This window comes from Protopterus annectens, chromosome 10.part0, assembly GCF_019279795.1.
Source record: "Protopterus annectens isolate FY-2018-M chromosome 10.part0, PAN1.0, whole genome shotgun sequence".
NCBI classification, from domain to species: domain Eukaryota; kingdom Metazoa; phylum Chordata; order Ceratodontiformes; family Protopteridae; genus Protopterus; species Protopterus annectens.
In genome coordinates, this window is record NC_056744.1 from 399,719,101 (window position 1) to 399,744,212 (window position 25,112).

The window sequence follows — 25,112 nt, forward strand, 5'->3', positions numbered from 1 at the left end:
TACCAGAAGAAAGCCTGGTACCCACCATTTCTGGGGTACAGGTAAAAGCTGCATTGTCCAAAGCCAGGAATACAGCATCCATGGGACCTGATAATATCCCTGGCTGTGTCCTACATGAGCTACAAAACAAATTGGCACCACATCTGTGAATCATCTTACCTCAGGCTATGTCCCTAATGAATGGTGCACTGCTACAGTCATCCCAGTCCATAAAGGGGGAGCAACTACAGATCCTGGGAACTATCGCCCCATTAGCCTGATGAGTTTGGTATGTAAAGCTATGGAGCGCATCATCATGGACCTGCTTAACAAAGATATAGGAAATCTCCAAACTATTGACCCCACATAGTTTGGCTTTGTCAAGGGGAGATCCTGCCTGCTGAACCTGGTTGACTTCTTCGAGGCAGTCACCAAGGATGTGGATGAGGATAAGGCAGTGCATACAGCCTACCTCGACCTGGCCAAGGCCTTTGATACCATTCCCCACTCAGGTATCATTGATAAACTCACCAAAGTAGGCATCAATCCTTACATCACTAGGTGGGTTGCAAATTGGTTTACAGACAGGACCCACAGAGTGAAAGTTGCGGATTCCAAGTCAGACTGTCGACCAGTCATGAGTGGAATCCCACAGGACTCGGTCCTGGGCCTTCTCCTGTTTGGCTTCTACTTCTCAGAAGTCCAGGCCAACACAGAAGAACTCTGGCTGACCAAATTCGCTGATGACTGCAAGCTAGGAGTCAACTCCCCAAGTGATGCAGACATCCTACAAAAGGGCCTCTCTGAGACCAGTGACTGAACCATGGCCTGAAGCTTAATGCCAAAAAGTGCATTATCATCCCTTTTGGAAAAAACTCAGTTTCCACGAATTACCACGTTGATGGGAGCCCACTGAACACTGAAAGGGCCATAAGAGATCTGGGCACCCAGGTCGACAGCCACCTCACCTTCGACCACCACATTGCCACTGTGGTCAGAAAGTCCTTCTAGATGGCACATCTTATAACCAAAGGTTTTGCATCCAGGAAGAAAGAGGTCATCCTTCCTCTGTACTCATGTCTCATTAGACCAATCATCAAGTATAACTCCCCGTTTGGCATGTATCTGACCAGACACCTACAACAGCTGGAGAGGCCACAAAAGTACCTCACAAAAAGGATCCTAGGCCTTAAATACATGTCCTACACGGACAGACTCAAGAAACTTCAGCTGTTCTCAGTCTCTTATCGTCTACTTAGAGGCGATCTCTGCTTGACTTGCAAAGCCATGTCCGACCCAGGCCTTACTGGAAATGCTTCACCTAAATAAATCCCAATCCCCATGTGCCACACACTCCAGAGATCATAACTTCATTACCACAATTAACAGAACATGCTGGAGGGACAGGTTCATCCCACAAAGACTGCCCATACTCTGGAATAAGCTTCCCATTTATGTCAAGCAGAGCACCTCACTGGCCCTCTTTAGAGAAATCTTGACAAGTAGATGGGTAACAGAAAGTTCACTCCGAGGATCATTCCAGCTGTCCTACTGGATAGGGGCATTGTGAACTAACATAGGGTGGCACAGTGCCTGGGCAGTTTTTTGGGCTAAGCTTGCAAAGGCTCCAGGGCCATTAGACTAGTTCACACCTATGAACCTATGAATGTTTGGAAGTTGCCAGTGTCCTTGTTAATAAGGTCCATGATAATCCGTTCCATGGTTTTGCAGATGTCCTTCAAGGATGATGGCAGTCCTTATAATGGGTAGTCCTGGATTGGTGGACACTCTACCTATGTGTAAAGGGATGACAGTGGCTGTCCTCCACTCGGCTGGGATGAAGCCGTCATAGCTGCAGTTCTTCGGTATAAAGGCATCATGGTACGCCATTTCCTCAGTCTTTCTTGCGTGGCTCAAGCAGACCCTAGCTGTTTGCATCCTGCCTTCGGTCAGAATGATACCAGAATATAAGGACAAAATACTACTTTGAAGCTTCTGGTGTCATTTAAAGGGGATCCAGTATCTGTCTGCCTGGGACAACATGATTGACAGACCATGAGCCAGAGATGGTCTGCACCTGCTGCTGGGATTCAGGTTACTGGCTAAGGCTCTTAACCCCTATAGTGCCTTTTTAGGCAAGTTCAAAAGAACAAAACCACCACTGTAACAGGAACAAGCATGCAAAATCTGAATAATGCTACTCAATGCTAGAAGTCTAATACCTCAAATGATTTCCACTCTCTCCTCCCAAAAAAATGAAGAACATCGATATCTGTGCAGTAACTGCTTACCTTGTTTAAGGCCCAGAGAGCACCCCTGCAATACCAGGCTACAACTCTTACCAAACTTTTGGCTACCAAACCAGGACGGAACACTAAAGGTGGAGGAGTTTCCATAACCAAGGTTTTTCACTCTGATTTTGCTTATATCATGCCGCCGGATCCTCCGACTTCACAAATAACCAAAAACGAGGGAAAAGGACTGACACTTTCGCGGTCCGTGGTTCGCCGAAAACCGCGTTAAGCCAACCACGAGTGTCTCGGTTTCGCTGAAACCGAGCAAGCGTTCTTTCCCAGCCGAAAACATGCCTTCTACCGAGGCCTCTTCTAACCTGGTGGAATCGGCTTCTGAAATCCAACCTGCAGTTGCGGTTTCTCAGGAATTATCAGACACTATTCCCTTGGATATTTCAACCCCTGCACGTGGAGCTGCTAGGCCTCCTGCAGCCATGTCTATTAAGGCCTTTGCCAGGGCTAAAGCAGCTAAAGTTTCAAAAGCGGTGCCTGTCAAGCCCCCTCTCACAGGCCCAGCACCAGTTCCCATATGCTTTCTTTGGCTGAGGATCTCATTTCTTTAATTCGTGGATCCCAGCCTCATCCAGACAGGACCTCTCATCCACCTCCAGAGAAAAGGCCTAGAGCAGAGCCCCCAGAGCCAGTATCCACAGATGATTCCTCTGATGACTCAGAACATACAGACCCTCCTGAGGCTCCTTATTCTCCTTACGAAGACTCTGATGCTGAAGAGTCCATTCCTTCAGCCTCTCCACCTGAGGAATTTTCCTTTGGGGAAACCTTGCATGCTATGAGGGAACAATTTCAGTGGCAGGGCCAAGATTTCTCAGACTCCAGAAAAAGGCTTAGAACCTTTCTACATTTGCCACAGCATAGGCCTTTAGCTATACCTCCAGTTCTTTCTGTTGTAGATGATGCATTTAATGATGCTTGCACTGCTCCTGATTCATTACCTCCGGCCCCTGCTAAGCCCGATAGGTTCTACAGGGTCCCGGACACTCATCACCATTTATACAAGGCTCCTTTTGCAGATCCAGAGACTATCTCCCAGGGCCCTAAAGCTTTAGCAACTACATCTACTAAAAACCCCCTCCCCTCTGAAAGGGAATCCAGGTCCTTAGAGCGATGGGGTAAAAAAGTTTACACCTCTGCTACTTTGTCAGCTAGGGCTTTGAACTGCCAATTTCATATGATTCAATATCAAGAGTTTATGCTAGACCAGTTAACTAAAAAGCTGTCCTCTGAAGAATCTTTAGATAAGAAATATGTTCAGGAAATGGTACATAACATACAGCAGGTTAGTAACCATTCTTTAAAATACGGCTATGATGCACTGGAGGCTTCCTTTAGATCAGCCATGACTGGCACAGTTATCAGGAGACATGCATGGTTGAAAGAGCAGGCATTACCAGACCATGTCAAATCAAAGCTTTTAGATGCTCCCATGGGCAAAGTCAATTTATTTGGTTCCCCTGCACAGCAGGTACTAAAAAAAGATGGAAGAGAAGGCGAAATCTGTACAAACAGTGAAAGATTTCTTACAGGTTCAACCTCCAAGGTTTAGCAGGAACTGGCCCTCCAAGAATTGGTCCTTTCCGGACTCCTCTAAGACACAGAGAGGCAGGAATAGGCGTTCAAGAGGCAGAAAACAATCCAGGGGTGCCTACAGGGGACACCAGTGGCAAGGTAACAACCAGCGAGGCACAGACGCAGCCACCACCACTACAACAACACAATCACAGTGACTTGGCTGTGGCACCGCCTACCAGGGAACAACTGGAAGCACCCTTAGGCGGAAAGCTAACATTATTTTCAAAAAACTGGCATTGCATCACAAGGGAAAAATGGATTTTGCAAACTATAGACCAAGGTTACAGGTTCCATTTCCATAATCTACCAGCAAAGAGAGGAATGCCAAACCTACCATCTACTCAAAGGGCAGAAGCTCTAAAGCAAATATCTCAATTATTAAGAATGAGAGCTGTGGAAAAGGTACCATCTATGGAACAAGGAAAGGGATTTTACTCCAGACTCTTCCTGGTACCAAGAAAAGAGAGCAAATGGAGGCCTATTCTCGACCTGTCCGCTTTAAACACATTCCTCATCGTTCCAAAATTCAAAATGCTGACCCTACAGCAGCTCCTTCCCACGCTGGGCAAGGAGTCTTGGCTGGTAACTCTAGATCTCAAGGAGGCATACCTGCACGTCCCCATACGACCAAATTGCAGAAGATACCTCAGATTTCTTGCAGGATCAGAGCATTATCAATTCTCAGCATTGCCCTTTGGCTTATCTACTGCGCCCAGAGTGTTCACGAAATGCCTGGCATCAGTAATTGCTCATTGCAGACTTCAGGAATCCAAATTTACCCCTACCTGGACGACTGCCTGATACAAGCGGACAACAAAAGCAAGCTAACAGAAGACTTACAAAGAGTCATTTACCTGCTGCAAGCCCTGGGATATACAGTCAATATAAAAAAGTCAAGGCTGATTCCATCCCAAAGAATAACCTTTCTGGGTGCAGAGCTGGACACATCAAAACAAATGGCATTCCTAACTGCAGAAAAGAAAGAGCAACTACCTCTCTACTTCTTGGCATTAACAAAGCAGAACCATCTAACTGCAAGAAAGTACTGCAAGCCCTAGGCTTCATGGCATCCTGCATAATTCTGGTCCCTCATGCCAGGCTGCATATGAGAAAGCTACAGTGGTACCTAAAGAATTTGTGGTCTCAACACAAGCACAGCCTAGAAATCAAAATTCCAATAATCCCATGCCTGAAGCAAGAGTTCCTATGGTGGGCTCAGGCCTGTCAGTCAAACACAGGATTGCCCTTCTGCAACAGTCAACCAAGCCAAACCATCACGACAGATGCATCAGACCTCGGTTGGGAGGCACACATGCTGGACAAGTGCATACAAGGCTTATGGACTCAAGACCAGCTGCGCCTGCACATAAATCTAAAGGAAATGCTGGCAGTAAAATTGGCAATCCAGTCATTCAGACCATTTCTCCAAGAAGGTCAGTTGATGATAAGGACAGACAACACCACAGTTATGTGGTACATCAACAAACAGGGAGGCACACATTCATACCCTCTATGCCGGCTGGCACTGGACCTATGGGATGTGGCTCTGAGCTACAACATTCAGTTACAAGCAATTTTTGTACCGGGAAAAGAAAACATTCTAGCAGACATACTAAGCAGAACTACCACGGATGCCCACGAATGGATGCTGCATCCGGACATCTTCAAAGCCGTCACAAGAGAATGGGGATTACCACAAATAGACTTATTTGCATCCCCACTCAATCACCAGCTAAAGAGATTCTGCACAAGGACGTACCACCCACTTGCTTGGAAGGTGGACTCCCTATCTTTCAGTTGGAAGAACCTGACAGCATACGCATTCCCACCACTTCCTTTGATGCACAAGGTGCTTTTGAAGATCAAAGAGGAACGTCCAAGGATCATTCTGATAGCTCCAGACTGGCCAAGGCAACATTGGTACCCATTGCTGAGGAGCATGTCTCGGGAACAAATATGGCACTACCTCTGATCCCATTACTGTTAACACAGGACAACTACAACATCCTGCATCCAAACCTGAAAACTCTACAGCTAACTGCCTGGAACATTACATAAGAACAATTAACCCAAATTTATCCCAAAGGGTTAAAGACATAATCCTTGAGGCTCGTAGACCTTCAACAAGAAAGAATTATGCAGCAAAATGGAAAAGATATCTCATTTGGAGTACTGCAAAGGAAGAAGATGTGGCACTGGTAAACATAGCCAACATCCTGGAGTACTTGGCAGAGCTCTTCCATACAGGCCTGTCCTATTCTTCCATCAAGATACATGCATCAGCCATTTCAGCAGAATACAGCTTGGATCCTCCTGTCTTCTCCCATCCTCTGCTCAGGCAGTTTCTGAGAGGAATTAAAAATGTAAAACCTCCCAGGAAACCACCATTGCCAGCATGGGACTTGAACTTTGTGCTAGAAAAATTGACACTTCCCCCTTTCGAACCAGCAGCAACAGCAGAATTACAATACTTATCCTGCTTTCCTGCTGGCAATCACCTCAGCAAGAAGGGTCTCTGAACTACAGGCATTAATGGCAGTGCAACCCTTCCTGATCTTCCATCAAGATAGAGTGTCCATGAGAACAAATCCTACATTTATGCCTAAGGTGGTATCCAGAGTGTCTTTAAATCAGGCTATCCACCTACCTACATTCTTCCCCAACCCTCAGAACAGGGGAGAAAGACTGTTGCATACCTTGGATGTACATAGACAATTACGCTACTACCTGGACAGGACCAAGTCCAATAGAAAAACTGACCAGCTTCTGGTAGCATATGCAACAGGAAAGGAAGAAAAACAATTTCAAAACAGACAATCTCCAAATGGATAGGAAATTGCATTAGATTTTGTTACTCCTACCATGGAAAGAAAACTCCAGAGAACATCAGGCCTCACTCCACAAGGGCTACAGCCACTACCACAGCCTTCTTACGAGGAGTGGCTACCAAGGACATTATAGAGGCTGCTACTTGGACCTCCGTGCATACATTTGCCAAGCATTACAATTTACCTTTATACTCTAGATCCCGAGCAGGTTTTGCCACTGCTGTTTTGCAAGGGATCCTAACTACACCATAATCTTTCCTTTTTCCTCCTCCCCTAGTTTAGCTATGGTATTCTACCCATTTGTAAGGACTGCAGATGCATCCTTGAAGGACATAGTACAGTTTTGTACCTACCATAAATGTAGATGTCCGATAGGAATGCATCTGCAGTCAGGATTACCCACCCACCTTCCCCTCTGTGGTACTCCTAGGGTATTTGCCATCCTTCAGCTAGCTTGGGGGGGATCTATTATGGTGTATTTGTTTGTATATATGTACATACATGCTTATTTTATGTGTTTGCTGTCTACTATTTGGAAACATTGGCATTTATCCAAATTTAGCCATCCAAGAGGGCACCTGGCATCTGGGGCAAGAAACACTGGGGAAAATGGCGTCGGCTGATGCCTTTATACCCGAAGAACTGCAGCTATGACGTCGGGTGAAGCGCGACACCAGCCGAAGCCAGACCCAGACTTTGGAATTCGGCCGACCGAAGGGCTGCCTGACGACAGGACTACCCATTTGTAAGGACTACAGATGCATTCCTATCGGACATCTACATTTATGGTAGGTACAAAACTGTACTATCAGGCTAGTTAGGCTGATGGGTCTATAATTTCCTGGATTGGTGGACACTCTACCTATGTGCAAAGGGATGACAGTAGCTGTCCTCCACTCGGCTGGGATGAAGCCGGTACTTAGCTTTGGTTGAATAGGGCGCCTAATGGTACGCAAGTTCCTGCTTGAGTTCATGTGGCTCAGGCAGATATGACCCTAGCCCTGAGTAGCATCCTGCCTTCGCTCAGAATGATACCACAATATAAGGACAAAATGACTGACTTCAACAATTGGTTAAGCTTCTGGTGTCATTTAAAGGGGATCCAGTATCTGTCTGCCTGGGACAACATGATTGACAGACCATGATGCTTTGCCAGAGATGGTCTGCACCTGTCGCCCCTGGGATTCAGGTTACTGGCTAAGGCTCTTGCCACCCCTATAGTGCCTTTTTTAGGCAAAGTTCAAAGAACAAAACCACCACTGTAACAGGAACAAGCATGCAAAATCTGAAGGTAATGCTACTCAATGCTAGAAGTCTAAACCTCAAAATGCACTCTCTCGAGGCACTCCTAAAAATGGAGAACATTGATATCTGTGCAGTAACTGAGACCTGGTTCAAGGCTCCAGAGAGCACCCCTGCAATACCAGGCTACAACTCTTACCAAACTTTTTGGCTACCAAACCAGGATCGAAACACTAAAGGTGGAGGAGTGTCCATATTCACCAAGGATATTCACACCACCAGGTTAGTTGCCCAATACAATGCGTCTGAAATTCTCCAGGTGCAACTAACACTAGGTAAGACTGCAATTCAAATTGTAGCTTGCTACAGATCCCCCACCATGCCCCAAGATTCTCACACTTTTCTAAACATACTGGAAAATATTAATATACAACCCAACACTCTAATACTGGGTGATTTCAACTACCCTGCCATTAACTGGGAAAACTACTCGTGCACCAACACCATTGCCCAACGGTTCTTGGAATTCATAAATTTCATTGCCCTGGATCATCTAATCCATAGTCCCACCAGGGGCTCCAATATCCTAGACCTGGTCATTACCAACATGGGAAATCGATGCTCCACACCTATGGTCACCCCCTCGTTGGTCAGGTCAGACCATAAGCTAATCACCCTTAACATCCACATCCCACTCCCAACCCCAGTAAGGAAACCTTCATAAAAAACTTCTCCAAGGCCAACTTCATGCTACTCAAGTCAGAAGTTACAAACTTCATGACACCCATGTAGATGGGAACTGAAAGTTCGACTGCTGAATCCTACACTAAGGCACTGTACGAGCACATCCACTCATGCATGAATCGTGCCATCCCAAATAGAACCAAGATGCTCTCCTCCAAAAAAAGGAAGCCAATCTGGTGGTCCCCTGCCATAAACAAACTTTACAACAAAAGGAAAAAACTGTTGCAGAAAAGAGGAAAATCCCAGGATGAAAAAACTCCCTTACTAGCCTCAGTAAGAAGCTGAGATCCCTCATAAAATCCTCCAAAGCTAGTTACGAAAATAAAATTGCCAAAGATTCCAAACACAACCACAAGGCATTCTATAACTATGTCAAGAATCTAAATGGCAATGCTCAGATCTGCTCTGAGCTTCAACAGAATGGCATTAAATATACTGATCCCAAGAATATTGCCAATATCCTGGCAGATCGATTCAGTGCCAACTTCACCCCCTCTCATCCCCTAAATGGCCCATCTCAATACTGGAAGATTGCCAAATTCCCGTAATAACGGCCACACAGGTAAAAAACGCACTCTCCAAAGCTAAGAATACAGCATCCATGGGACCAGATGATATCCCGGGCTGTGTACTACATGAACTACAAAATTAACTGGCACCTCACCTAAGTGTCATGTTTAATCATACACTCACCTCAGGCTTCGTGCCCACTGAGTGGTGCACAGCTACAGTTGTCCCACTCCACAAGGGGGGATCCACCTTGGATCCCAGGAACTATCGCCCGATCAGTCTGACAAGCCTGATCTGCAAGGCTATGGAACATATTATCATGGAACTTATAAACAAAGACATTGGCAACCTTAAAACACTGGACCCCACCAAGTTTGGGTTCGTGAAGGGCCGAGCTTGTCTCCTGAACCTTATTGACTTCTTCAAATCAGTCTCCAGAGCCATGGACGAGGGTAAGGCAGTCCACACAGCCTATCTGGACCTCGCCAAGGCTTTTGACACCATCCCCCACTCTGGAATCATAGATAAACTTACTAAGCTGGGCATTAATCCCTATATCACTCGATGGGTTGCCAACTAGCTTACTGACAGAACCCACACTGTAAAAGTAGCTGACTCCAAATCCAGCTCCAGACAAGTGACACGTGGAGTACCTCAGGTTTCAGTCCTGGGACCTCTCTTGTTTGGCATCTACTTCTCTGAAGTACAGGCCAACACTAAGGGACTCTGGCTAACAAAGTTTGCAGATGACTGCAAACTGGAAGCCATTATTGAATCCCCAAATGATGTGGATACTCTACAAAAGGGCCTTACAGAAACAGATGTTTGGTCCTAGAGCCATGGGCTCAAGCTCAATGCCAAGAAATGTATAGTTATCCCCTTTGGGAAAAAAACATGTACCCGTGAATTATCACATAGGTGGCAGTACACTAAACACCTAAAGTGTGATAAGAGACTTAGGGACACAGGTGGACAGTGGTCTCACCTTCAATAACCACGTCGCCACAACAGTCAGGAAGTGCTTCTATGTGGCACACCTCATCACGAACGGCTTTTCATCCAGAAAAAAGGAGGTCATTGTCCCACTGTACTCATCCCTCATTAGACCCATTATAGAATACAACACCCCATTTGGTATGTACCTCTCAAGACATCTGCAACAAGTGGAGGGGCCGCAGAGATACCTCACTAAAAGAATCACAGGCCTAAAGCAGATGCCCTATGCTGACCGCCTTAAAAAATTCCATCTATACTCTGTCGCATATCATCTATTCCGAGGCGATCTCTGCTTAACATACAAGGCCATGTCAAACCCAGAGCTGTTGGACATGCTACATTTAAAGAAATCCCAATCCCTCAGAGCCACATGCTCCAAGGATCTAAATCTTGTCATCACAATAAACAAAACATGCTGGAGGGATAGGTTCCTGACCCAGAGACTCCCCAGACTCTGGAATAGACTGCCCATACATGTCAAGCAGAGTGCCTCTTTGGCCCTCTTCAAAAGGAACCATGATGATTGGATGGGAGAAAGGAAATTCACCCCGGAGATCACGTCAGTCGCCCTGCTAGATAGGTGTCCAGGGAAGTAAATAGTGTGGGAAGAAATAGCCAGGGAATTGTTATGGCTAGGCTTGTATAGGCCCTAGGGCCGATAGCCTAGTACCAACCTATGAACCTATATAGGATGCAGCCTGGGATGTTATTGTGTCCCATGGAGGCTGTATTTTTTGCCTTTGAGAGAGCAGTGATGACTTGCTCACTGGAGATAAGGGGAGGGAGGTAGGTGCTGGGATGTCCTGATTTACTGATGGGGGGAGGACAGAGAAGTGAAGTTTTTGCTGAACCTGTCTGCCAGCAGATTGGCTATATCTGTGGCATTTGTGTATGTAGTGTTCTTGTCCATCAGTTCTGAGTAGATCTGAGTGCTTCCTTTGAGATTGAGGACATATGTGAAGAATGCCTTAAGATTCTCTTTAGTAGATGTGCCCAGTTTGGACTTGAAGTTTGCTTTGGAGGATTTCACTAGTGCTCTTATTTCCTTGTTCAGGCTAAGGAGAGATTGCTTCCAATTAGGCACCTGCTCCTTCTTGATCTTGGACAGCAATTTTTTTTCCTTTTATTATAGAGTTTACTTATTGCAGATGTTCAACAGACAGGTTTACTCTTCCTTGAGGAGGAGAATTTTGTTCTGTCGGGTATTCCTGATTCCATGCAGCTATATAAATGCTTGTATAGTACTTTGGTGTAGGTTTGGCCATTTATGTCAGTTCCTAAGAAGGGGGAGGAGGCGGTAAAGCTGTTTATACCTTCAGTCAGGAGGTTTTAATCATCTTTGGAGAAGTTTTTTGTTTGACCCTAGCTGGGGTGGGGTCAGCTGGAGGTGGTGACTTCAAAAGTGACCGCTTTGTGGTCGGATCTTACCAGGGAGGATGCACTGTAGGGATGCTGCTATGGTTAATAATGTTGGTTAATACCAAGTCCAAGATATTATCACCTCTTGTGGGGGGTGTCAACAATCTGGTCTAAGGCATTTGCATTGACGAAATCAAGGAATCTCTGGGCATTTGTGTTTTAGCATGAGAAGTTCTTCAAGTCTATGATTGGATAGTTAAAGTCTCCCAGGATCAGGGTAAAGGGTTAACTCTTGATAAATTCGAAGAAGTCCAGATAGGTGGAGTGGGCGTCTCAAGTCAAAGTTGGTGGCCAGTATCTAGCTGTGATTTTAATAAGGGTCTTGTCAATGGTTAACTGCACCTGTCTCCTGTGCAAAGTACTGTTAGACCAGCATGAAGGTGTGTATGTCTTTAATGTATATTAAAACTCTACCTCCTTTTGCTTTGCTGCCCACGGTTCAGGGTCTGAATGTATGATAGGATGAGTAACCTGGTATGGCTGGGGTGCTCCCTGCAGCTTTGAATCAGGTTTCTGTGACTGCACAAATGTCAGGATCTTCCAGGGTTAAGAATGCTTGCAATGAGTGCAGCTTCATGTTTACACTCCTAGTGTTTAGCAGCATGACCTTTAATTTGTGTTTTGATGAAATTTTCATGTTGGTAGTTTTGACCTCATGGCATTGCCTAAAAGAGGTACTATGGGGGAGGCAAGAGCTTTTGCCAGAAGCCTAAAGTCCAAGGGCTTCTCCTATATTTTGACTTCTGCCAGGAACTCTAAAGCCTTCTTAATGTAGTACTCCACTTTTGCAAAACATAGAGTAATTAATCTTTGCTGGGGAAAAGGATTGGCCACTGATCATTGTAGAAGCACAGCTTTGGCCCTCTGCCCATGTTTTGATATGTCATTGCAAAGATGTCTTTCTTAACCTATACTTTTTGGTATGACTGATTATCAGTCTGTTTAGGGTATACATCTGGCTATGCAGCATCTCTTCAAGGTTCAGTCATGTCGTATGTTTTAACACTTTTGGAAAGATGGCACAGTGACTTTGGTGTGCCGTCATTAAAGTGCCATTATCTACATCAAATGTGAAAGTTAAAGATCCTGATCCTGACACATTTATCCTAATTTCCACTTATCTGTTTTGTAATCATTTGCTAATGTGCATTGTCCTGTATACATTTTTATGGTGTGTCTTTCTTATTTTGAAATTGCTTGCTTTGTACTTGTCTGCTGACATGTGGATTAAGTCTTGTGAGATCCTTGAGTTCCAGATGAGGATCAGCAATACTTATGTTAGTGGTTGCGTTTACCTTCTTTCATAATGCAAACTGGAGGTTATCAATCTTAAGCAGTCATGGTGTCTAGTTATAACTTAGTGGCTTTAACTGTTTCAGCAAATATTTCAGCCAGCCCATTTGTAGTTGGATGGTAAGGAGCAAAAGTGAAATGGTGAATGCTGTTTAGTTTTTTTTGAAATACTGAATTCCTCATACATGAACTGTGAACCATCACTTCAGATCTGTTCAGGCAAGACATGTTTTTCAAGTATTGTCTGCAACACCACAATCATGAATTTCATCCTTATGCAACCAACCTCTGGCCATTTACAGTGTGTATCAGCAACAGTTAAAAATCAAAGTCTAGAAGTAACCTTGCAAAATCAACTATGTTGAACTGGCACTGGTAACCACTCTATAGACTACAAAACTTTTTGTGATGATACATTCTGGAGCTTTTTGTATCCTGTACATGAAGTTGCTAAGTATTTAAATTATCTGACCACAGTGCCATCTGTGTACCAAGGACTTAATTTTTGCAGTCCTTCCTTGTCTAATACTCTTGGAGTACAACTTGGAAGGATTTTCCTCTATGGAACCAAACAAGAGTATCTTGACATTCAGAGAACTGGTCTTTTCTAAATGGAAATCTATGGTACACAGAGTCATATTGTTTAAATCATCATTTGTGACAGTCATGTATACTTCAGACAGGATGAGATCATTTCTACTTTCTTTATGAATAGGGTACTTGGCTGTGAAAGTCGTTCAACCGTTGAGGTGCAGCACACATGCAAGGGTTTAGTGGTGCTTGGATATTTTACATTCTGATGAATTAAACGTGACAGCCCATCACCATTACTGTGTTGCTTTGACTAATAATTGCACCTGTCATTTCAATTTTAATCAGAAGCTTATTACTGATAGTGTTATTTGCAGCTACAGCTGACAGTAATGTGTGAAGGAACTGCAGAGTAATAGCATGTAAATACAGTCAACAGTTCAATGGCTGTACATTAAACATGGAGAAAATAACTGACAAATAGGAAAAGAAAAAAAAAATGTTGCATTACAAATGAATATTCATTAAAAGCTTCAGCCAATGTATCTTTCACACATAAATATTTCATCAGTTACAAATGAAACAGTCCTTAAATAACAAAATATAATCAAAAACAACTTCAGAAAAACTGTCAGAACAAGTTCAAGTTGAAATTTATTAGAGTGCATTTTTAAAAACATTTGAACATAGTTAATAATAAAGAACCTAACTGTAAAAACCTACAAAACATGACATATACTAACTTAACAATCAGTAATCTTAACAGCAGAAAATGTTTATACTTCAAAAAGTAGAAGCAGTCACAAACCAAAGCCCATCTTAAAACTACAATAGGATTGGAAGTAGTAAAGGAACAAATAGCTTTCATAACCTCCATTAGTGGAGTGCCAACTATCAAAACTACAGCTGCAGATGGGAAAAGTCCAGTGGAAATAAATGAAAAAGAATATAATGCTAAAATAAGGAGGCTGGAATGTCCCAAAATAGTTAAGCAGTAATGGCAGAAACAATGGGACTGCCACCTGTACTACTAATGGACAAAGGCAGCTGAGCTCCTGAATGCTTTATCCCATGCATGGGTTCCCTCAAAGTATGCATTAGTGGTAATACATAATTACTGACCGTGGAATGGCTAAGACCAATCTCTAAACAAATGGGATAGGTTATTTTGATCGTAAAAAAGGAAATTGCCTAGGCTTAAAACTTAACTATGAACCTATAATAGCTAACACATACTCCAGTCTTTATCATAATTCTCAAGATGCAGAAATGAAAACTCAGAATCAAGTCTGATCTGCAGCAATTTAACAGAGCACTGACAATAAGGAAAATATACTGCTGGCATTTCAAAAGTTTAATTCCGAGATGTCAGATTTTTACAAAGTTCCTAAAAAATGCAGAAATGAAAAATTCAGTAGTCAGGTAACAACAAATTCCACTCATAGTGCTGACAGAAATAGATGAAATAAATACGACCAAATTTATCATTACAGTCTTCACATGGATGGATAACTAAATGTAATTTAATTAAGTATAGTGACATAATTTTTCAAGACAGGTATAATGGAGAGCCTGTTCATCAATCCCAGGAATTCATGCGCACAAAGCAAATTTTGCCAGTCTCTAGAAGCATTAACTTATTCGAACACTTACCAGTTGTCCATTTACTGTAAAATCTTGGTACTCCATAGCACATAACATCACATTTGCCATTGTTACTGCAAACGTTTCTTTAAAGCTCTGTCATTATTTTTTTTTTCAATTTCAAACTCTCGGGTTCCTGGGAATGAAGAAGAAGTTCTTGGTGGTGTCTTTGTAAAATTTTATTATTTAAGGACTCTGTTTTATTTGTATTACAACATTGTACTGAAGTGGAATGATATATAACAAGCCATTTAATGTACTTTAGTGTGTAAAATTATTCGGTAATAGTGCAAATTTAATGTTAACATGTTAACAACATTTATTATTTATTTAATTAGAATTTAGTAATAAGTCATACTTTCAGAAAAATTAATTTCTGTAATACTATTTGTAAAGAGAGCTGACCCCCTCCCCCCTTTAAGCCCCTCACTTTAGGAGTCATGCAGAGATTAAATAGAACACTAACCCCATCTTACAAACAGTGTTAAAGTACAGTGTTAGTGTTGTTCTTCTTCTTTCGGCTTTTCCCGGTTAGGGGTCGCCACAGCAGAACTCCGGTCCATTAATGATTGGCAGTAGATTCTTATGGTGCCGAGGTGCCAGCCCAATGCCCAACCTTCAACGAAGGCACGCCCATTCACGCATGTCTTTCGAATGCCACTCGACTGCAGGGAGGACATGCAGACTCCACACAGAAGGCGCTCCAGCCGAGAATCGAATGGGAGAACCTCTTGCTGTGAGGCAACAATGCTACTGCTGCACCACCGTGGCTTCAACGTACAGTGTTAGAGTAATGCTAACAAAATACTTTTACTTTCTTTTACCTACATATGCATGCATTGTTTTCACAAAGCACAACTGCACATGGTCCAGTGTTTTCAACAGTCACCCTTTGTCCCTTTATATACTATATTTTAAGAATATGTTCCTAGGAACAATGCCAAGTGCTGCAGCTGTGCTGCTGTCATGGATGAAACACAGTTTCTTGGATTCATGGTTGCTAAGGGCTGATGCTTTATTATCAGAGCCTCTCCCTAGATGAAACTAAGTTTTAATTTGTTAGTATGAGTATAATTCAACTAACCTGATGTTGTTGATCTTGATGCAGATGCAGCATATTTATTTGCATCTACTACAGCAAACTAGTAGGCTAGGAAGGATCAAAGTAGATAAGCACTTTATTCAGTGTAATTGTCATCTTGAGTGACCCCAGGCCCATTCATAGTTATCCATCCATTCCCAGTATGACTCATTTTTACAGCTGTGCATTCCGTGGTGGCAGAACCTGTTGAGGAATGCTGTTATAACGAGGGAAAGTTTTATAGTTATTTCAAAAGGAAAAACTGCTTAAGTCAGGTGAGCTGTAGCAATTGCACAAACTGTTTAAAAGGTAAAATAAAAGAAACTGCACTGTGCTTAACTTCAGAGTGAATTATAATATGTGTGAAAGAAATTGTGCAAAAATTATCACTGCAAAAACAGACTACAGTTCAGAAGTGAAACCAAGCCTTGTTTCTTGATTATGCAAATGCATGTAGTTTTGCAAAAGATACTACTTGAGTATTCTGGCCAGCTCACATGACGATGATGCCTATTTTTACAGTAGCAGTGGAGATCCCCCCCCCCCCGAAATTTACAAGTGTGGAAACAGGAAGGTATCTTCTAAAATCCAAAGTAAAGATACAGTAAACCATGTTAAGGGACATAAATAGAGGGCTGTCAACAATTACAAAAGTTGGTTGCAGGAGTTACTGCTTAGCCTGCTCAAGCGTACATTTGGAGGCAGAGCTCAGCTGTTAATCATCTTCCTTTAAGCAGTCTGAAAATTTTATTTTGGATAAAAAAGCCACATATAGCAAAAGCATATTATATGTTTTACCAAAAACACATAGCTTTCAGATTAGATGTATTTTTTCCTGAACATTATCTGTCTGTTTGTATGTCTTAGTTTCAGTTCCTTTTGCAATTTCGTAGCGTTTGCATATTTGTTTTTAACAGAAAATGCTTTAACTTATTTATTTCATGTAAAGAATCATATTATTTAACTCTGAATGCTTAAGGCTGCTATTTTAATTAAGGGTTTATGCAGTTTACTGTTAAAACTAACTGTGGTCGTCTACCTTTAATGTGATACTGCTTAAGGTGTTGTTGCCATTCAGATATTTTGAAGTTGGCATATCTTAATAGGAAGCAGTAATATGTGCCTTTATTTGCTAGTTTTAACTAACCAGTAGCAAGGTACGTTAAACATGGGAAAGAGGGAGTATGTGCTTGAGAGTTACCATTTAGGCCACTCCCACTTTCTGACTTTGTGAGTTGTGCATGCAAAATAATTGTTTATTTTTTGCTCCCCCAGGATCTTGCCTGATGACTACAGTACAAATTTTCTTCTAGCTCAATTGTTCCACTGCCATGGGAACCAGGCACTTCCCACCTGGGCTGGGACCTTGTGACCTTTTTGTTTCCACTTGGGATTCTCAGTCAGGTCTCCATTCCCTAATGAGACTCGGGTGTTAGGGAGCAAGTCAGCTTGCTGATCCTGGGGGACCTGCCTATTCTTTCCCAATTTGGAACAGCCCCACCCCCTGTGTAGCTCTGCCAAGCTTGCTATTACATTCCCTGAGAAGAAGCATGCCTCCACATGCAGAATTCCACTTGATCTATTGGTGCTACTCACCATGACTATGCAGACTTGGCTGGCTCAGTATTCACTGGCTAACACTTAGCAATTCTGCTAGGCATTATCATGTGTGTGGTCAAGGCCTCCTCCTTCATCAGAATAGATGTGCTGGGAGCAGGCACTGGCTTCCATCCTACCATAGCAACTTCTAAGGCTCCTGTGCTACTAATTGGGCTTGTGTTGCTTGTGCTAGAGTCAGAGCCTTATCGCTTTATGCCATGGCTTGTTTGGAAAATAATTCTTGTCAAGATTCAATTAAGGTTGATAAGTTTACACCGAAAGAAACTGGGCTCAATCTGTGCTTTCTTCAGCCTGCTGATATTGCATGGGGCAGGATACAGTCTAATTTTAGGCAATTAATTGTTTCACTTCAACGACAGATGAAATATAGCTAGAGCATTTATCAGCCAGTACTTAATGTATGTGTGTGTATATATCTATATATATATATATATATATATATATATATATATACACACACATATATATATATATATATATATATATATATATATATATATATATATATGCGTGTGTGCTTGTGTTGCTGTTAAAACTTGAGTGGTTTCACTTAAGAACTCCATAGTAAATAAGGGACAGAAGGATTATATGGGGAATCAAATTACTTTTTTGCATTCTGAAGGATAAGGAATTGTAGACTCTGTAACTTAAACAATCAAGACTCATACCTTAACATTTTCTTCATAACTCAGCAGACTTAAAACCTTGGTGGCATTGACTTCCAAGATTGCTGCACATTGAGAAACAGCTTAATTCTAGCTCTCCCAGTGTGAAAACAGAAACTCAGCAGAGAAGGCCACCAGACTTGTGCTTATGGGTAAATTTCAGTAACTGGCTAGTAAGTGTATTGCCTGGATTCCAGGAAAAAAGAAATACAGAGGACCTGGAAAAAATCAGCTACAAAAAGTGAGGAAGGAACACTGACTGAGGAAAGTTATGCAGCTGTTTTGCAAAAAGTAATGTAATCTCCAGACATGAATTCCAGTAATTTACAGGAAGATATAAGACAACTGCACATGGACCTGGTTAAAATAAATGAAACATTGATGGAGTATAGTGACACAAACAGCAAAAGGCTGGAAAAAATGGAAGAAGCTTTAAACCAATATTCAGATGAGGTGATAAAGCTGCAAACCTCAGAGGTCGAAGTGAAGAAAAGGCTGGCTGAATATGTGACTGCTCAGGAAGAGATGTTTCAAAAATAATAGAATTAGAGGACAGAGCACATTCGGAGAACTTGAGATTTTCAGCTTCACCAAAGAAGCTGGAAGGAGCAGGCTGCATTAATTTTATGAAATCACAAATAAGCAACTGGACTAGTATTTCATAGCAGGAGTTGTTAGTTGAAAGGGCACATCATGTGTATGCTCCAAACCTGGCTATGAGAAAGCAACCTAGATCTTTAACAGTATAACTGCAATCCTACCAGCAGAAGAAGTTAATTCTGACAAAACTGTGGCAGAAGGACAAAGTAATAAAAGTGGGAACCAGCAGAGTGTTTGTGAAGCATAATTAGTCATTGTACACCAGGCAGAAGAGGAGCAAATCTGTTCCACTATTCAGGGAATGTTGAGATGTAGGTGTGAAATTCAGACTGCTGTACCCAGTTGTCTTTAAGGTATTCTTCCCTGGAGAGACAAAATCATTTTCTGATGAAACACATGCTAAGGAGGAAATACAAAAGTTTGTCCAACAAAAAGTAAGCTGTGAAACAGAAGGAGATGCTGTTTCTTGTTTTTCTAGTAATAAAGCCCACAGAGGGACTGTACCTTTGAAACCTTTTCCACAGTTTCAATGGAAAATGGAGAGAAGGAAGAGAGCATGAGAGTTCACTAGAAGAATTGAGAGTACGTTGGAAATGAAGCAAAGACAGGATTTGGGTGATGGAAATAAACAGTAATAAAACCAATAACTTAATGTGGGATTACAATGCAGTAATTATATTTGTGAAATATGACTGAAGAAAACTGGAAATATTACACTTTTTCAGAATTTGTTGGACATGTGGGGGACTCTAAAGCATATGCCCTACCTCATGTCATTAATAGGTTCATAGGTGTGTACTAGGCTAATGGCCCTGGGGCCTTTACAAGCCTAGCCCATAGGATTACCCTGGCATCATGCCATCTGACCTTAGCTCCCAGTGCTCTGTTGAGTAAAGCCACTGGAGTGATCCCTGGGGTGAAATTTCTATTTCCCATCCACTCATCAAGATTTCTCTTGAAGAGGGCCAGTGATGTGCTCTGCTTGACATGTATGGGAAGTCTGTTCCAGAGCATGGGCAGTCTCTGGGTTATGAACCTGTCCCTCCAACATGTTCTGTTGATTGTGATAATGAGGTTGAGGTCTCTGGAGCGTATGGTGTGGAGGGATTGGGATTTCTTTAGATGTAGCATTTCAAACAGAGCTGGGTCAGGCATGGCTTTGTAAGTCAAGCAGAGATTGCCTCTAAGTAGGTGATATGAGAAAGAGATTAGTTGGAGTTTTTTTAGTCTGTCCATATAGGACAAATGTTTAAGGCCTAGGATCTTCTTTGTGAGGTACTTTTGTGGCCTCTCCAGTTATTGCAGGTGTTCTGACACCTTCAGTATTAATAGTTTCCTTAAATTGTGTTCTTATTGCATTTAGTGTATGTTTTTAGTTGGTAGGGTATTAATTGTTTGATAGTATTCTTTTGTTGGGACTCTGCTCATGTTGGTGACATTCTTTGGGACAAGACACTTGTTTGGATCAGTTTTGTGCCTTTTGTGATTCTTGGCTTGGCTTTGTGCCTTGGTTTCTGATGGAAGTCACAGCACGGACAGTTATCCTGGGTGAGAAACCGGTGGAGCATATTGGTCTACTTACCCAACTTATTCAGCAACTTTTGCAGGAAGCTATAGAACAGAATAGCCAAAGAAGTGTCTCTACAGTTGTTTTAGTACTTAACTCTCGACTAGGTAATGTTGTTGGAAGTGGTGTGCCTTTAACTAACAACACTTCGGTAAGTGCATCTAATTTAAATGATTGTGACAGAAGTTTGGTTAACTTTCATGCTTGGCTGAACAGAGTTTTTAACTTTAATACCAACATTTCATGTGAAGCGTGTACACTTAATGAGTCATTACAGTTATTTGAATAAAAACTGCTCAAGTGTAGAAAGTTACAATTGGAAAACATGTATTTTATTTCCTGTATTAAATCCCAGATGGCCCCGAAGGGGCCAATATCCCTAATGGGTTGATACCAACTCTGCTTTACATCGAGAACTAATTGCCCTGTTTAATAAGCAGGGCTGTGAGCTCATGGAAATTTTAGTTAAACATAATCAAGCATTAATTGAGGTATTGCAGTGTGAACTTACTGACATGGACAAAAAGATTCATGATGACCTACTTTTTGAGAGGTCTATATTAAAATACAATGGGATCTTTACTAAGGTTGACAACATTGCCAATGATATCAAAAAACGGAAGGGGAATAAGTATGAGAGGGACAGAAAAGCATATTTGGATGGTTCAGAGTATCCTAAACCTCCTTCCCCTTTTTTGACACACCCACTGGGAGCAGAATCCAGTCACAGGACTAACTCGCATGATGACAAGTCTACAAACAGCTCAACTACCCACGTCCCTTTAGGGCAGGACCAACTGAGAAGGTCAGGGAGGATTCAGAACCAGGGCCATATGGTAGATTACAGGGCCCAGCAGAATTTGCATTCGTGGATGAACTATCATGCCTCCAACCAACAACCCAGGAGGCAATGCAACAGGAGACATTAATTTTGAATGAGGTTCCTTTGGCTGATGTGGTCTATATGAACATTTTATACCCCAACTGCATTTACAATTTAAAAGGTCACTTTTGTGTATATAACTTTTTACCTTGGGAAGCAAATGTTAATGTAGCTGAACTTTTCAGTAAAGGTTTCAACTTTGTACCTAGTTGTCGTTCGAAAATAACAGACCTTGTTATCGATTTAAAGTTATTTATTAGGAATATGAACTTAAAATTGCTTTTTGAAGATGGTTTACACAATGTGGATAGAAGTGCTTTAAAGAAAAAAAAACACTTACAACCCTCCTGTAGTTAGCAGTTTATCTACGTTTGATAAAATTTCTGAACTTGATTTTAGGGCATTGTGTAGGGACAAAAAATTTGATTTTGTTGACAATCTCATTCAAGATAAAAGGTTGTTTTTGTTTGAATTTTGTCATGATAAATCGATAAGAGTCATGAAACCTGACAAGGGTGGGGGTAGTTTTAATGTTAAAAGAGGATTACATCAACAGAATGAATGTGTTTTTGCTTGATGGGACTATGTATGAAGAGGTCAGCTTAAATTTGGTCAATATTTCATACCACAAAATTGACCTACTTCTTAAAGATATGGAAGACCAGGGACAGCTTGAACATGATACTGTGGATTTTGAGTACTAGGTAGGAAAAGTGCTTTGAAGAGGGGAAGAAGAGGGAGAAAGTTAACTGTAAGTAAATATTTTTCTTCTTAAATAGTACTATTGTGGTGTGTGGTTTTCTTTACTTGCTATTGAGTAAAGTTTTCTCAGTTATTTTTAAGTGTAATAGGAACTGTAAACAGGTGCTGCTGTTCTTTTTTTCTTTTCTTTTTTCCTTCTCTCTTTCTTCCTGTTCAGTTTTAAGGAATGTAGGCACTGCAGTGTAAAAGAATAAGCATGGTTAAAAAAACATGACAAAAGAAAAAATAATGTGCTTTTTCTCATTCTTGCATAGGATAATGACTGGATTAAGGACCTTAGATTGATTTGGTAACACATTTTAACAGAGAGCAAGCAAATGAAAAAGAACATTGGATATTATGAGGCTTTTTTTCTAGCAAATACCTGTTTGCTTAGTACCAATTCTGCAGCTGGTCTTCATGTTTCTATGGAAACAATCTGATAAAGAGAAACTGGCTGTCTGGTTCTCATGTCTCCATGGAGACAGTCTTATAATGAGAAACTGGCTGCAGTTTGGTGGAGAGTGATTGGCTGAAGAAGAAAAAAAAAGAGAAATTGGCTAGGGCATAATGTTCTCTGAAAGCATTCAGGGGTTTTCCTTGTTGGGAAAGCTATAAAGCTAAGACAAAACCAATTAGCACTTACTAGAAGCACAGGCTGCAGTATGGGTTTTAGCATGCATAACATTTCTTTTAGGTTAACTCAAGTGTGTGAGTGTGGCTATCAGTTTGGGACTTTTGTTCCTATTAGGAGGGTAAAACTTCAATATTTGAAGATGTACATAGTTTTGTCTGTTAGTATTAAGTTAATAGGCTTTAGGGGGATATTGGAGGTGTGTTCCTTTTTGTTTGAGAGCTTTCAATAAAACTAGAAGTTTTATGAGATGTGACATAGGCTGAAATGGATATGAGAAGAAACAACTGTATAAAGTTCAACTTGCCAAACAGTGTATGCATGTAACACAAAAGCTGAAACTAGACATTTAACAAAAAAGGTATTATATGTAAAAGGTGGGAATAATAACTTTTTAATTCAGTGATGCTTTCTGTAATGTGTTTAAATGTCAACGGTCTCACAGATAAATACAAAAAAAGAAAGAGTAGTGAACTATATTAAAAAATGTAGTGTGCAAATATCTACGTTACAGGAGACATACTTAGAAAGAACTGAACATATCAATTTCTTAAAGAAAGGTTTTCAAGGTGGCTATTCAGCGGAATACCTGGGACAGAGGAAAAGAGGAGTACTTGTATTAATTGTAAGAGGATCTCCAATAGTGATAGAAGAGGATAAAAAGGTAATAATGGCACATTTGTTGTGCTATGGGGCTACTGGCAAGTCAGGAGGATTACACTGGCATGTATTTATATTCCACCTAGAGCTGCTATAATGGAGTTTAAGAAAATTCTGGGAGAAATAATCAGTTTTTCAGCAAAGAATATTACTTATAGGTGTGGAATGGAATGTGATTTGCAGCAATAAAGATGTGACTCGGGGGCCCAGAAGGGAAATTATAACAAAGGAAAGAAGATCTTTGAAGAAATTTATGGAAATATTTGGCATAGAAGATGTGACTTCAGCAATAGGAGTTCAGAGTAAATTTACATATTCCCCAAAATACAAAAAATCTAGGCTAGGCTACATATAATTTACATTTCACAAGAATATGTGCATTTAATTGAAGGTCTTGATATGGACCCAATAACTATTTTAGATCATGCACCAATAATAACTAAAATAAAAACACTGGGTAATGAAATAAAAATGAGACACTGACACTTTCTCACCTATCTGTTGAAAAGAGAAACATTTAAGGAATGAGTAGTGGAGCTTATTCAGGAACTATTAGAGAGGATAGAAATGTATTCCAAAAATATAGCTAGGGAGTGGGATAAAATTAAGGTGGTGTTTAAAATAGGGTGGAAATAAAAAAAGGAGCTGTAATTAAGAAGTAGCAATAATTATTTAGAGGGACTCACAAATGTTAAATTTATTTATTTATTTATTTTACATTTGTTTACTGGGATAGTCCGACTGGATACATGTCCATTTTCAGCGGAGACCCGGGGAGAAAAGCTCCAAATAGACAAACTTACATAGATTACGCAAGAAGTTGGATAACATTAGAAAATATAAAACAAAGTGATTATGCACAATGGTTTACTAGTGTTCCGTAGTAAGGACTCACAATTCTCATGGACAGACACAATTAAAAGCAAGAGATGTCAGATTGGATATAGAGCTTGGTGACTTAGTTGCATGTTATGATATTTAAGATTATGCTTTCAGTTTATAACTTAATCAGGGTTGGTACATGGGCAAAGCCAGTTCACTTTGAGATATTGTTTGAGGGTTTTTTTTGAAGAGACTTTTGGAGGATTGTAGGGTTATATAGTTTGGCAACAAATTCCAGGTTTTGCCAACAAAGTTGGCAAACAGGGATTCGCCAGAAGAGTTATTAGCTTTGTGGGTTTGGACCAGTAGTTTGTTGGCTGACCATAGGGATCTCAGGTTGGTATATGGCTTAATAATGTTTATAAGTGAGGGGGTATCCTCAGGGTGGCACAGAATTTTGTGCGCTATTAAGAGCTGATTGAACTGAATTAAGCTGAGCAGTTCTAGCCACTCTAGTTGTTTCAGGCTCTGGCAGTGGTGGGTTCTATAGGTGGAGCCAGTGGCGAATCTGGCAATATGGTTGTAGCTATGGGACAGCTTACCTAGTTCGGATTTGTTGAGGTTTGAGAGTACAGGCAAGGCATATAAAAGAGTAAAGAGTAGGTGTGACCGGGCGATTGCAGTCCTAGCCAGTGGGGTTAAAAATGTCTTGTTTCTATACAGTGATCCAAGCTTCTTTTTGATGGTCTGTATGGTTTTTGTTGACTTG

General features: G+C 41.4%; 1 protein-coding gene across 1 annotated transcript in view; it reads left to right on the forward strand.

Annotated features, from left to right (window-relative positions):
• Positions 1-25,112, forward strand: part of HMCN1 (hemicentin 1) — a 5,606,893-nt gene that overhangs the window by 1,289,325 nt on the left and 4,292,456 nt on the right. The gene's annotated exons all lie outside the window — the stretch shown is intronic.